We start from the raw sequence: 13,987 nt of genomic DNA on the forward strand, positions 1-13,987 counted from the left end.
GTGTTTGTTTGAATTTCCCAGCAACGAGATGAAACAGGCCATATTGTCATTCCTTTTTCATCCGTGAGGAAATTGAAGCACAGAGAAAATAAGCAACCTCACCAAGGTCAACAGCTGGTATCTGGCAAAGCCAACCTTCAGACTCATGCAGTTTGACTAGAGAAAACATGCTCCTAACAACCGCATTCCACCACCTTGTTCAAGAAAAGCTTAGGTCCACTTGAGAGAGGGCTTGATTATTCACTGGATACATGGAGGGAGGAGGAGAAGTCAAATTCCAGATTGCTGGCATGGACACTGGAGAGGATAGGGGTTCCATCAACTAAAAGCGTTTATAAAGAAAACCCTTCTTCAAGGTCTCAGTTTGGATGTTGGAGTTTGTGCTGCTGTGGGAGGTAACCAGTAAATGCTTGTGTATAAGGATCTGCAGCTCAGGAAAGGGAATCTGGGTTGGAAATAGACGTTTCTGTAGGTGTCAGGAAGGAAGTGGTTGTTAAAGCCATGGGAATCAGGACAATCACTGCAATCACCCAAGTGGAGTTTGTAGACTGAGAAGAGGAGACAACCAAAGTCAAACACTCAGGAGATCAATATTTAAAGAGGTCCTTGTAGAGGACACTGAGTACAAAGAGTTAGAGAGAGAGCAGAAGCATCCGAGGGGCCTGTGCATGCGGGAAAACAACAAACCCAACTTCTATTCTACTTCCTCTCACCCACCAATCAGCACTATATCTGCTCATGAAAGCGTATAGGGTTCTTCCCCATCCCAACATCCGACCAGTTCTCTTATGTGGTTTAACTCAGTTCTGACATCATCCACCTGGAGACTGCACAGGCTCTAACAGAGGTTAAGGACTCAGCCCCAACAGTGTGCCCAACACCAGAGCTCAGTTACAAGTCTCAGGTAGTAACCTTTGCATGTGGCCCACCAGCTATAAGTCAGCATCCCTACAATCTCCTCTTCGGGTTCCATAACCTTCTAGGGTAGCTCACAACACTCAGGGAGATGCTTACTTATGTTTACCAGCTTACTGAGTGTATTATAAAGGCTAGCAGAAAGAATAGAGATGCTGCACTTGATCTTAGCCAAAAGGCCAAGAAGCGATGGATAGAGATGAACAGACAGATGAAGTGGCACACAGGGCAAGGTGGGTGGGAAAGAGGTGGAACCCCCTTGCCCTCTTCAAGAACACCATCTTCCCATCACCTCCACATGTTCAGCAACCTGGAAGCTCTTTGGATCTCAAAGTTCAGGTTTTATACGGGTGTTTCATGAGCAAGACAAGATCTATCATTAGCTCCACTGCCAACGTTCTCCACTTCTACGGAGAAGGTGGGACTACCAGTTCTAAGCTTCCAATGGAGACTTGGTCCTTTTGGTGACCAACCCACATCCAGGAGCCCACCAACAGTCACATCCTTAGAACACAGGATGTTCCTGCTGCCCTGGAAATTCCAAGAGATGTAGGAGCTCTGTGTCGACAGCTGGGATCAAAGACTAAATATTGTAATAAAGGATACTCCTTGAACCCCTATTGCTCTGGAAATTATAAGGGTTTTAGGGGCTCTGTGCCAAAAACTGGAAGCAAAGATAAAACATATATTTGTTATTAGACACCATATGACACTAAGAGAATAGACTGTCCCCCGAAGGAGGGCCTGGTCAATAGCATCACATATTTTAGGGGGTAAGATAAATAAGAACTGAAAAGTAGGCATGAGACTGGAACACAGAAGGGCACTGGGGACTTGCTAGAGTACTTTTAGTGGTGAAGTCACGCGTGAAAGCAGTGGACAATAGCGTGACAGCAGTGGACAATGGCTTATGGGGTGTATGAGAAGTGAAGGTTGTATATGCAAATGCATTCATTTCCCACGCATGTTTTCCACAGATACATTTCAGGAAAACATAGTTTTTGTATATACACACATCCATATATAGGCATATATATATATATATATGCACATCTATATATGAATGTTGACCACAAAAAGCAAATTGGGGAGGTTTAAATTGGAACATAGCAATAAGGAAGTGTGTGGCTGCTGATTTTTTTAAAAAGTGTTTTTGCTTGTTTGATAAATTGATTTTAAGATAGGAGAGCCTTGAGGATGTTTATAGATCAAAGGAAAGGAAGCAGAGAAGAGAATGGAGTGGATCCTGAGGGAATAACAGAAGGAACAAAGGTCCAAAGGAAATGGGAATGATAAGCCTTGAACAGAATGGCCAGGTGATTACAGAGATTAACAAGCACTTCGTGTGGGCTTAGACGCACACACAGTTCACCCACTCCTGGAAGCCTCCATATTATTTGTGAAGGAGAAATCAGGCAGCTCAAGATAGCACAATGAAGGTTAAGATTGGTTTGGAATTCCTTCTGTGGAAGTATTAGGAATGAATCATCCAAAAACCAGAGGAAAAATTTGCTAAACAGACTGGAAAACTCACCTGCTATCAGAAACTCGAAATTTGTGATGAAGTCCATCTGCAGAGCTGTACAGTTTTCTCCAGCAACACTGTTATGAGTTTAGGGGCAGGAAAAGAAGATTGTACAATAGACATGGGAAGAGTGCCACATAAAAAAATAAGAACAAAAGAATTAAGGCTGCAAGTGAATCACTCAGGATATGAACTGTAGCTTTTATGATGGCTAAGAATGAAGTTAATAGTTGATAGGAATGGGAGTTTAGCCTAGCAGTTAAGACACTCACATCCCACTTCACAGTGTCTGGGTTCAATTCCCAACCCTGGCTCCTGACTCCAGCTTCCTGACAATGCAGACCCTGGAAGGCAGCGATGATGGCTCAAATGATTGTGTTCCTGTCCCCCATGTGGGAGATCTGGTTGGAGTTCCTGGTTCCTGGCTCTGACCCAGACCCAGCCTCAGGCCTGATTGGGCATTTGTGGAACCATCAGATGGGAGTTCTATCTCTATCTCTCTGTACCTCACACACACACAAAAGCAGTTGAAAGATGGAAGGAAAATGGATGATTCAAGGAACTAGAGACATCAGTGGGATTGAAGGGCAAGTACAGTGGAAACTGAAATGCAAGACAAGTGGTGCAATTGCTTTGGCAGAGAGACACTGGATTTGAGGGAAGGACCAGGTGATGAGATGCAGGCAGGCTGTGGTCGTCCAGGAGTGGAAGCAACGTTCAGCAGGGTTGAGAAGATCAAGGGACTGGAAGTCATTGTGCTGGGTCAGCTCCTCAAGATGTTGAAATGTCCCAGCAGGGCAGGGCCCAGGGGGAGACTGCAAGTGGCTATGGCAGCGTGGTTATATGAGGGCGTCTTGGTGCTGTGTAGAATTGCAGCCCCTTTGGGGCTCAGCCAGCTCACCTCTTCTCCCCACAATCTGCTTTCTTTGCTCCTTAACCGGGGCATTCTCATCCGATGGCTTAGGCGCTCTCTGTGCCTCTCTGGCTGTAGAGTGAAGCTCAGCACTCCCAGCCCGCAGGTCCCCGCTGCTGCCGAAGATGAGCCTACACGCCCGGTTGGTGTTGAGAGTGTTCTTGCTGATCGCCGTTAGAAACCAAAGTGGAAGTGACAGGCACCAAATGCAGGATGTAGCAGCTTCCAGAATCTTACACTATTCTCACTGGCATGGTCCCTGGGCTGCATTTCCTCACTGCTTTATGGAAGTCACCGTGAAAGGTGTGCTTATTCTTCCATTCCTAAGCGTGGAGCTCAGCAGAACACACCCATTGGACAGCTCTCCCCTGTCTCTCAGGACAGGTGGTTCCCTTCCTCCTTTAGGTCGTGAAACATGGGTGTTTCTAAAATACAGCAGACCTTGCATGTCTACAACTGAAATGAAGCAGAAATTAACATGTCGCTGTATTGGCTTCAGATCTACTTTTAAAAATCAGTAAAACATTTCAGATTTGGATAATGCCCTATCTGCATCCTTCCCAATCCCCTCTCCCCGTGAGTACCCACCAACTTGAGGTTTATGCAATTTCTATTCCTGTTTTCTGCTTTTACTGGTTCTGTGTTTTTCCATAAATAATACATAACCTTTGGAAATTAGGTTTTTCCCTTAACTTTATGTTTTTGAGATTTATCCATCTTGATGTATGTGGATCTAGTGTATTCATTGTGATTATTGTACTGCATTGTTTGAATGCATCACCATTTGTTAGTCCCTCTGTGAGTGACAATTGATTTGCATTTATTCACTGTTAAAAAACAGTGCTATAATGAGAACCTCCATGTGGACATTTGCTAGACAGAATAATCTCTAGTATGTCTACAGGGCAGATACTAGAAAGGATGAAGCCACCTTTTATGGTAAGGGTATATTTATGTGTTTAAGAACCTTCCAAAGTGTTTGTACACTTTTATATTTCTCCCTACTATGTATCAGATCAGAGTTCCTGGAGCTCCGAATCCTTCCCAACCCTTGATGGTCTGTCTTCTTGGTTTCAGTCACTCTGATTTGTATTACAGTGGTATCTCATAGTGTACTTTTAATTTGCCTAATCCTTATGACTAATGAAGATGTACAGCTTTTCAGGTGATTGATGGACTTTTGTATATATTCTTCGTGAAGTATCTGTTACATTTTTGCCAACTTATTGTGTTACGGTTTTTCTTATTAAGCTGGTGAGAGTTCTTTACTTAATATGAAATAAACTATTCGTAAAATACGTATATTAGACTATTTTATTCTGGTCTGTGGCTTACCTTTCTTTGCATTTTCTAATAGACTTTGAAGAGCAGAAGTTTCAGCTTTTTAAAATTAGCAATTTTGAGGCCAGTGTACGGCGTAGCAAACTAAGCCGCCTATTGCAGCGCCACCACCACATATGATCTACAGTTTGAGTTCTTGCTGCTCCACTTCTGATCCAGCTACCTGTTGATGTGCCTGGGAAAGCAGTAGAAAGTGACCCAAGCCTCTGGGGCCCTGCTCCCACATGGGAGACCCAGATGAAGCTCCTGGATTCAGCCTGACCCAGCTCTGGCTATTACAGACATCTGGGGAGTGAACCAATGGACAAAAGATCTCTTTCTCTTTCTGTAGCTCTCCCTCTCTCTCACTCCCTCTGTAACTCTGCCTATCAAATAAATAAAATAATTCTTTTTTAAAATCAGCAATTTTTTTTACCTTTAGGGATACTGTTTTTGTATTTTATTAAAGAAATCTGCTACCTCGAGTTCATGAAGATTTTCTCCTGCATTTTTATCTAGAAGTTGCATCATTTTAGCTTCTATGTTTAGGTATATGATCCATTTTGAGCTAATTTTTGCATATCCCATGAGGTAAAGGTCAAGTTTTATATTGATGTCCAATTATTCCAACATTGTTGAAAAGACATTTCTTTCTCCTTTGATTTATTTATTACTTTCATTGAAAATCGATTTACCATATATGTAGATGCATATTTCTGGTCCCTCTATTCTGTTCTATTAATCCTATACATCTATCCATATACAAACATCTCTATACTACTATAGCTTTATAGCAACTTTGGAAATAAGGTAACATAAACTTATACATCTGTCAATTTTTTAAAATACTTTGATTAGTCTAGATTTATCACATTTTCATATGAATTTTAGAATCACTTTGTCAAATTCTACCAAAAGAAGCTTTCTGGGACTTTGTTAGGAATTACTTCAATCTACAAATTAAATTGGGGACAATTGACATGTTATTTATGATTGGTTGATTTGAAAGTCAGAGTTACAGAGAGAGGGAGATACAGAGAGAGAGAGATCTTCCATTCACTGGTTCACTTCCAAACGACACAACAGTCAGGACTAGGCCAGACCAAAGCCAGGAGCCAGGAGTTTCATCTGGGACTCCCACAGGGATGCAATGGCCCAAGGACTTGGACCATCTTCTGCTGCTTTCCCAGGCACAATAGCAACGAACAGAATAGGAAGTGGAGCAGCCAGTACTCAAACCTGTGCCCATATGGGATGGCAGCACTTCAGGCAGCAGGTTAACTCACTGCACCACAGCCCAGCCCCACAATTGACATTTTAACAATCTCAAGTTTATTAATCTATGAACATGGTATGCCATGATATTTATCCAGATCTTTTTAAATTTATCTCAGCTTTGTTGTGTAGTTTTCAGGGTACTAATCTTGCATATATTTTGCTAAAACTATCCCCACATATTTTCACATTTTTACACTAATGTAAATGAAATAATATCTTATTTCACCATCAAATTGTTTATTGCTAGCATATAAAATACAATTAATATTTGTATACTGCCTTACATACTATAAGCTTGACTTTGTATAATGCCCTTGAATCCTATAAACTTGCTAACATCACTTTTTCCTTTAGTTTTTATTGAAGATGCCTCTAAATTTTCTATACAATCTGTAATGTTATCTGCAAATGAAGATGATGCTACTTCCTTCAGTTTGTATGCCTTTGTCTTATTTTTGCTATTTAATTTAAGCACAACTTAATATACTTCAATTAAGCACAATGTATATAATACACAATTAAACTTTTAAAGCATAGTACTCTGGATATGTAGTGGTTTTGCCCTGTCATGCAACCACCAACTCTATCTAGATTGAAAATATTTTTGTCAATCCAAAATATAATCAGCTGTTCACTAAGCAATTGCTCCATATGCTCTCTATCCCTACCTCTTCTATTTTAGCCTCCAGAAGCCACCAGTCTGCCTTTGGTCTCTACAGATTTATAAATTATGGGTATTTTATACTGGTAGAATCACATAATACGTAGCCTCCTGTGTCTGCCTCCTTTCATCTAGCGCAATAGTTTTGTGTTCATCAACAATGCCCCTCTTTGTGGCAGTAAAGCAGTTACTTTTTGAAAAGATTTATTTATTTGAAATGCAGAGTGACAGAAATGGAGGAACAGAGACAGAGATCTCCCATCTACTGATTTCACTCCCCAAATGGCATTAACTGCTGGGTTTGGGCCAGGAGAAGCCAGGATCCAGGAATTCCATCCAGGTACATGTGTGGCAGGGTTCCAAGTGCTTGGGCCATCTTCCTCTGCTTTCCCAGATGCATTTGCAGGAGCTGGAGCAGCTGGGACTCAAGCTACACTCCGTTGTTGCATGCAAGGCTTAATCCACTACACCAGTGATGGTCCCCATCCTTCTTTTTTAAGGCTAAATAATATTAGGGGACTTCAAAAAGTTTGTGGAAAATGGAATTAAAAGATAAGTTTATACGATTGCAAAATTTTTTGGATACGTGCATAGTTTTTTCATAACATGCATTTTCCATGAACTTCTCAGAGCCTTCTTGTTTCCATTGTATGTGTATATTACAATTGATTTATCCATTCCATTTTCTGTGGATGTTTGTGTTTCTTCCACATTTGGGCTTATTGTGAGTAGAGCTCCTAACAACAATTGTCTACACATATTTGTTTTCAACTTCTTGAGGTACATACCTAGAAGCAGAGCTGTTGGGTTGCGTAATAACTGTGTTTAACTTTCTGAAGAAAGCCACACTATTTCCACAACAATGAAATTTTACATTTCCACCAGCAACACACAAGGATTTCAATTTCTCCCTATCTTTGCCAATACTTACAATTTTAATCCTTTTTACTACAGCCATCCTATTGAGTATGATGACTCCTTGTGGGTATTTCAAATTAATTTATTTCATTGATTTGAGAAGCAGGCATACACACACGCAGAGAGAGAGATAGAGAGAGAGAGAGAGAGAAATCTCCCATCTGCTGGATCACTCCCCAAATGCCTGTAACAGTCAAGGCTGGACAAGGCCAAAACCAAGATCCAGGAACTCAATCCCATTCTCCTGCATGAGTGACAGGGGCCCAGATCTCAAGCCATCACTGCTGTCTCCCAGGATGCACATTAGCAGGAAGCTCAAATTGGAAACACAGCCAGGATGCAGCCCTAGACCCTCTGATCTGGGGTGCGGGAGTCCAAAGTGGAGTTGTCACCACTAGGCCAGACGCCCAACACCCTTTGTGTGGTTTCGATTTGCCTTTTCCTGTGGCTAACGACATTGAACATCTTTTCTCTCTCTCTCCCCTCTTCTAGAAAAAAGAAAAATTCAGTTTTATTGGGGTATAATTTGAAAATAGGATCATATATATATTTAAAAAGTACAATGTGATGATTTGATAGATACACAGATGGTGAAATGGCTGGAACAAGCAAGAGAACCCTTCCACCAACCTCGGAGTTATCATTTTTAAATTTGCATACTAGAGCATTATTAACTATATTCACCCGACATTAGATCCTCCGAGTTTACTCACCTTTAGCTGAGTCTGTACCAACATCTTCCTGTCCCCTCACCACTCAGCCCCTGCAACTTCCACTGTGCTCTCTGAGTCTGCTCCTGTTAATGTCCCGCGTGCTAGGGATACCTTGTAGGACTTGTCGTTCTCTGTCTGGCTCATTTCACCTACCATAGTGCCCTCCAGCTGCATTCATACTTATTTCCTTCTTTTTGTGAATGAATAATAGTCCATTGTGTAAGTGTATATTTTGCATAATATTTTTTAAATATTTATCTTATTTATTTGAAAGGCAGATTAACAGAGAGTGAGGAGAAAGAGAGAGCTTCCATCCACTGGTTCATGTCCCAAATGGCTGCAATGACCGAGGCAGGTCCGGGTGGAAGCCACGAGCCCGTTACTCCATCTGGACATTAGCATGGAGCTGGATTGGAAGTGGAGCAACTCCAACAGATAAAGAACTCAAACGGTGGTGGAATGCCTGCATTGCCAGTGGTGCTCTAACACACTGCACCACAATGCCAGTCCTGGTACCACATTTTCTTGTTCCATTTCTTAACTGATGGTCACTTAGGCTATTTCCATTTCTTGGCTATTATGAATAATGTTGCCGATGTCTTTTCAAGTTACTGATTTTATTTCCTGGGATATATATCCAGAAGTAGGACTGCTGGACCACACAATAGTTATACTTTTAATGCTTGAGGAACTTCCATGTGGTTTTCATATCGGTTTTTACCATTCACCATTTGCAGGTGTTCCCTTTATCTGCCTCATCAACATTTGTTATCTCTTGTCCATTTGAGTAGCCTAACAGGTGTAAGGAAACATCTCATTATTGTTTTGATTTGCATTTCTCTGATAATTAGTGTTGTTGAGCAACTTTTCCTATTCTGACTGGCCATTTGAATGTATTCTTTGGGAAAGTGTCTATTCATGTCTTTTGCCACTTTTCAAATTGAGTTATTTAGTTTATTTTTTCTTTGAGTTATGTGTGCTCCTTACATGTTCTGGATATTAATCCTTTAGAGTGGAAACTTTTCAGTTTAATATAATCCCATGTGCTAATTTTTGCCTATGCTTTTGGAATCCTATCCAAATAATCATTGCCAAGGCTAACATCAAAGGTCTTTCTCCTGCTATCTTCTAAGAGTTTTATGGTTTCAGGTATTAAATTTAAGTCTGTAATCCACTTGGAGTTAATTTTTGTCTTTGATGAAAACAAGGGTTCAGGCCGGCGCCGCAGCAGTTGTATGTAACTAGGCTAATCCTCCGCCTGCGGCACCGGTACTCTGGGTTCTAGTCCCGGTTGGGGCGCCAGTTCTGTCCCAGTTGCTCCTCTTCCAGTCCAGCTCTCTGCTGTGGCCTGGGAAGGCAGTGGAGGATGGCCCAAGTGCTTGGGTCCTGCACCCGAATGGGAGACCAGGAGGAAGCACCTGGCTCCTGGCTTTAGATCAGTGCATTGTGCCGGCCGCAGGGTGCAGGCCATAGCGGCCATTTGGGGGGGTGAACCAACGGAAGGAAGACCTTTCTCTCTGTATCTCTCTCTCACTGTCTAACTCTGCCTGTCAAAAAAAAAAAAAAAAAAAAAAAGAAAGAAAGAAAGAAAGAAGGAAAGAAAGAAAATGAGGGTTCAATTTCATTTCTTTTTTTAAGATTTACTTATTTATTTGAAAGGCAGAGTTACAGAGAGGCATAGGCTGAGAGAGAGAGAGAGGTCTTCCATCCGCAAAGGCCAGAGCTGTGCCAATCTGAAGCCAGGAGCCGGGAGCTTCTTCCAGAGCTCCCACGTGGGTGCAGGGATTCAAGGACTTGGGCCATCTTCTACTGCTTTCCCAGGCCACAGCAGAGAGCTGGATTGGAAGTGGAGCAGCTGCGACCTGAGCCGGCGCCCATATGGGATACCGGCACTGCAGGAGGCGGCTCTACCTGCTGCGCCACAGCACTGGCCCCTCAATTTCATTGTTTTGTATGTGGCTATCCAGTTTCCTAAGAATATTGAATTTTGCTTCCCTCAGTATGTAATCTTGGAGGCTTTGTCAAAGATTATTTGAATATATACACCCATGTTTGCTTCTGTTTCCTATTCTATTCCAATTCTCTGTGTATCTATTTTTATACCAGTACCATACTGTTTTTACTATATCTTTGTAGTATAATCAAGGTCTTGTAGCACTAGCTTTGTTCTTTTTTCTCAAGATTATTTTGGCCTTTCAGGGTCTCTTGTGGTTGGTCCCATTTAAGTTTGAGTTTTTTTTCCAGTATTGCGAAAAATACCATAGAAATTTTGGTAGGGATTGAACTGAATCAGTATATCACTTTGGATAATGTGACAATATTAATTCTTCCAAAGCGTGAACATGGAAGTTCTTTCCATGTATTTGTGCCTTTTCAATTTCTTTCATTGGTGTGTTACAGTTCTCAGTGTACAGATATTTCACCTCCTTGGTAAAATTTATTCTTATGTATTATTATTTTCAAGCTATTAAATGAGATCATTTTATTAACTTTCTTTCTATATCATATACAATCATGATTATTTTTGTATGTTGATTTCCTATCCTGCAAAATTACTGAATTTGTTTGCTGTACCAGTTTTTTTTTTTTTTTTTTTTTTTTTTTTTTTTGACAGGCAGAGTGGACAGTGAGAGAGAGAGACAGAGAGAAAGGTCTTCCTTTGCCGTTGGATCACCCTCCAATGGCCGCCGCTGCAGCCGGCGCACCGCGCTGATTCGATTGCAGGAGCCAGGATCCAGGTGCTTTTCCTGGTCTCCCATGGGGTGCAGGGCCCAAGCACCTGGGCCATCCTCCACTGCACTCCCTGGCCATAGCAGAGAGCTGGCCTGGAAGAGGGGCAACCGGGACAGAATCCGGCGCCCCAACCGGGACTAGAACCCGGTGTGCCGGCGCCGCAAGGTGGAGGATTAGCCTATTGAGCCACGGCGCCGGCTTGCTGTACCAGTTTTTAACAGAGTTTTTAGGAGTTTCCCTCTGTAAGATTATCACCTGAAGAGACACCTTAAATTCTTCTTTTCCAATGTGATGCCTTTTTGTTTTGTTTTGTTTTGTTTTGACAGGCAGAGTAGACGGTGAGAGAGAGAGACAGAGAGAAAAGTCTTCCTTTTGCCGTTGGCTCACCCTCCAATGGCCGCCGCGGCCAGAGCGCTGCAGCCGGCGCACTGTGCTGATCCGATGGCAGGAGCCAGGTGCTTCTCCTGGTCTCCCATGGGGTGCAGGGCCCAAGCACTTGGGCCATCCTCCACTGCACTCCCTGGCCACAGCAGAGAACTGGCCTGGAAGAGGGGCAACCGGGACAGAATCCAGCACCCCGACCGGAGCTAGAACCCGGTGTGCCGGCGCCGCAAGGTGGAGGATTAGCCTAGTGAGCCACGGCGCCAGCCAGTGATGTCTTTTTATTCTTTTTCTTTTTCCTACCTAATTTTTCTGGTGTGGACTTCCAGTCCTATGATCAATGAAAGTGGTGAGAGTCAGCACACTTATCCCTAATCTCATACATAAAGCCTTCAGCTTTTCAGCATTAAGTATCAAGTTTTCACATATAGACATTATTATGTTGAGGTACATGCCTTCTATACGTAATTTGTTGAGAGTTTTTATCATTAGAGGCAGCTAAATCTTGTCAAATTCTTTTTGTGTAGCTATTGAAAGATGATCATATGATTTGTATCCTTTATTCTGTTTATGAGGGCTATCATAGCTGTTGATTTGTGTATGTCAAACCATCTTTGCATTCCAAGGATAAATCTCACTTGATAATGGCATTTGGTGTTTTTAGTGTGCCATAGAATTCAGTTTGTTAGTATTTTATTGAGGACTTTCCCATATTTGTTCATCAGAGATTTTTGCCTATATATTTTTTTCTTTTTTCTCTCTTTTTAAAGGATTTACTTATTTGAAAGGCAGAATGGGGGTGGGGGCAAGGAGAGAGAGAGGGAGAGACATCTTCCATTACTGGTCACTCCCCAAATGGCCGAAGCCAGGAGCCAGGAGCTTTATCCAGGCACTTGCACCATCTTCCACTGCTTTCCCAAGAGCATTACTAGAGAGCTGGATCAGAAGTGGAGCAGTTGGGGCTCGAAATGGATACTGGCTTTGCAGGTGGTAGCTTAACCTCGTATGTCATCATGCCGGTCTCTATATATTTTTCTTACAATGTCTTTATCTTGGTTTGGAATAAGAACAATGTGGGCCTAATAAAATGCATTTGCAAGTGTTTCCTGCTCTTTGAATTTGGGGAAAATTTTGAGAAAGATTGGCAGTAATTCTTTAAATGCTTGGTAAAATTCATCCATGAAGTTATTTGGTCTTGGATTTTCTTTCTTGGGTTTTGAATACCAACTCAGTTTCCTAACTCATTATTGATGTGTACAGGTATTCTGTTTCTTCATGATTAACTGTTAGTAGCTTGTGTTTCTAGCAATTTTCCCATTCCTTCTAAGTTATCTGATTTGTTGTATGTAACTGTTCATTGTAGTTTCTTATGATCTTTTTAAGATTTATTTATTTATTTAAAGTCAGAGTTACAGAAAGAGAAAGAGAGAGAGAGAGAGAGAGAATCTTCCATCCACTGGTTCACTTACTATATGGTTGCAACATCTGGGACTAGGTTAGACTGAAGCCAGTAGCCAGGATCTTCTTCTAAGTCTCCCACATGGGTGCAGGTGCCCAAGCTCTTAGGCCACCTTCCAGTGCTTTTCCCAGGCCATTAGCAGGGAGCTGAATCAGAAGTGGAGCAGCCAGGACTTGAACTGACACCCATATGGGATGCTTCTATCTCAGGCAGCAGCTTAACCTGCTAAGCCACAATGCCAGTCCCGAATGTGTCCCTTGTCATCTACAACTTTGAGTCCCATCTCCTTTTCTTGGTTAATCTCTAGTTAAGGATTTGTCAAATTCATATTTAAAATAAAAAACTCATTTTCACTGATTTTTTTAAATTTTAGTATCTATTTTATTTATTTCTCTCTTGCTCTCTATTATTTATCTCCTTTGTTGACTTTGAGCTTAGTTTTTTGCTTTTTTTTCTAGTCCCTTGTGGTGTAAAGTTAGATTGTAAGTTTGAGATCTTTCTTTTTCTTTAATTTTGGCATAGATTACTAGACTTCCCTCTTAGCAAAGCTTTCACTGCACCCCGTGAGTTTGGATATATCGCCTCCCCACTTTTCCTCTTGTCTCAATATATTCTGGTGATTTCTCTTTTGAGTGAAGGTGTTTGGTGCAGCAGATAAGCTGTTGCTCAGGACATGCACATTCAACATTAATGAGCCTCACTCTGATTATTGGCTTTGCTTCTGATTCCAGATTCCTAACTAATGTGCACCCTGGTAGGCAGCAGGCAATGGGTCAAGTACCTGGGTTCCAGTATACACACACACACACACACACACAATGTGTAATATATATACACACACAATGTGTTATACACACACATGCATTTGTATATATATGTATGTATCACACATTTTATTTAGCCACTCACCATCAACAGGCATTAAAGTGGTTTCCATTTCTGTGTCTTGGCTATTGTGAATAACACTGCGATGAGTATGGGAGTGCAGCTGTCTTTATGGTGGGTAGGGTCATTGCTTCACACACATACACATCTGTGTATGCATAGATCTCCAGAAGAGGAGTTGCTAGTTATATGCCACTCCTAGGTTTAGTTTCTTCCAGAAACTTCCATGCTATTTTTCTCTTTTCAAATTCATTTATTCCTGCTTTTATAATTGTGACTTTCTTCT

The sequence above is a fragment of the Oryctolagus cuniculus genome, chromosome 1 (genome assembly GCF_051225735.1).
Source record: "Oryctolagus cuniculus isolate XC-2025 breed Fujian yellow rabbit chromosome 1, ASM5122573v1, whole genome shotgun sequence".
Lineage (NCBI taxonomy): Eukaryota > Metazoa > Chordata > Mammalia > Lagomorpha > Leporidae > Oryctolagus > Oryctolagus cuniculus.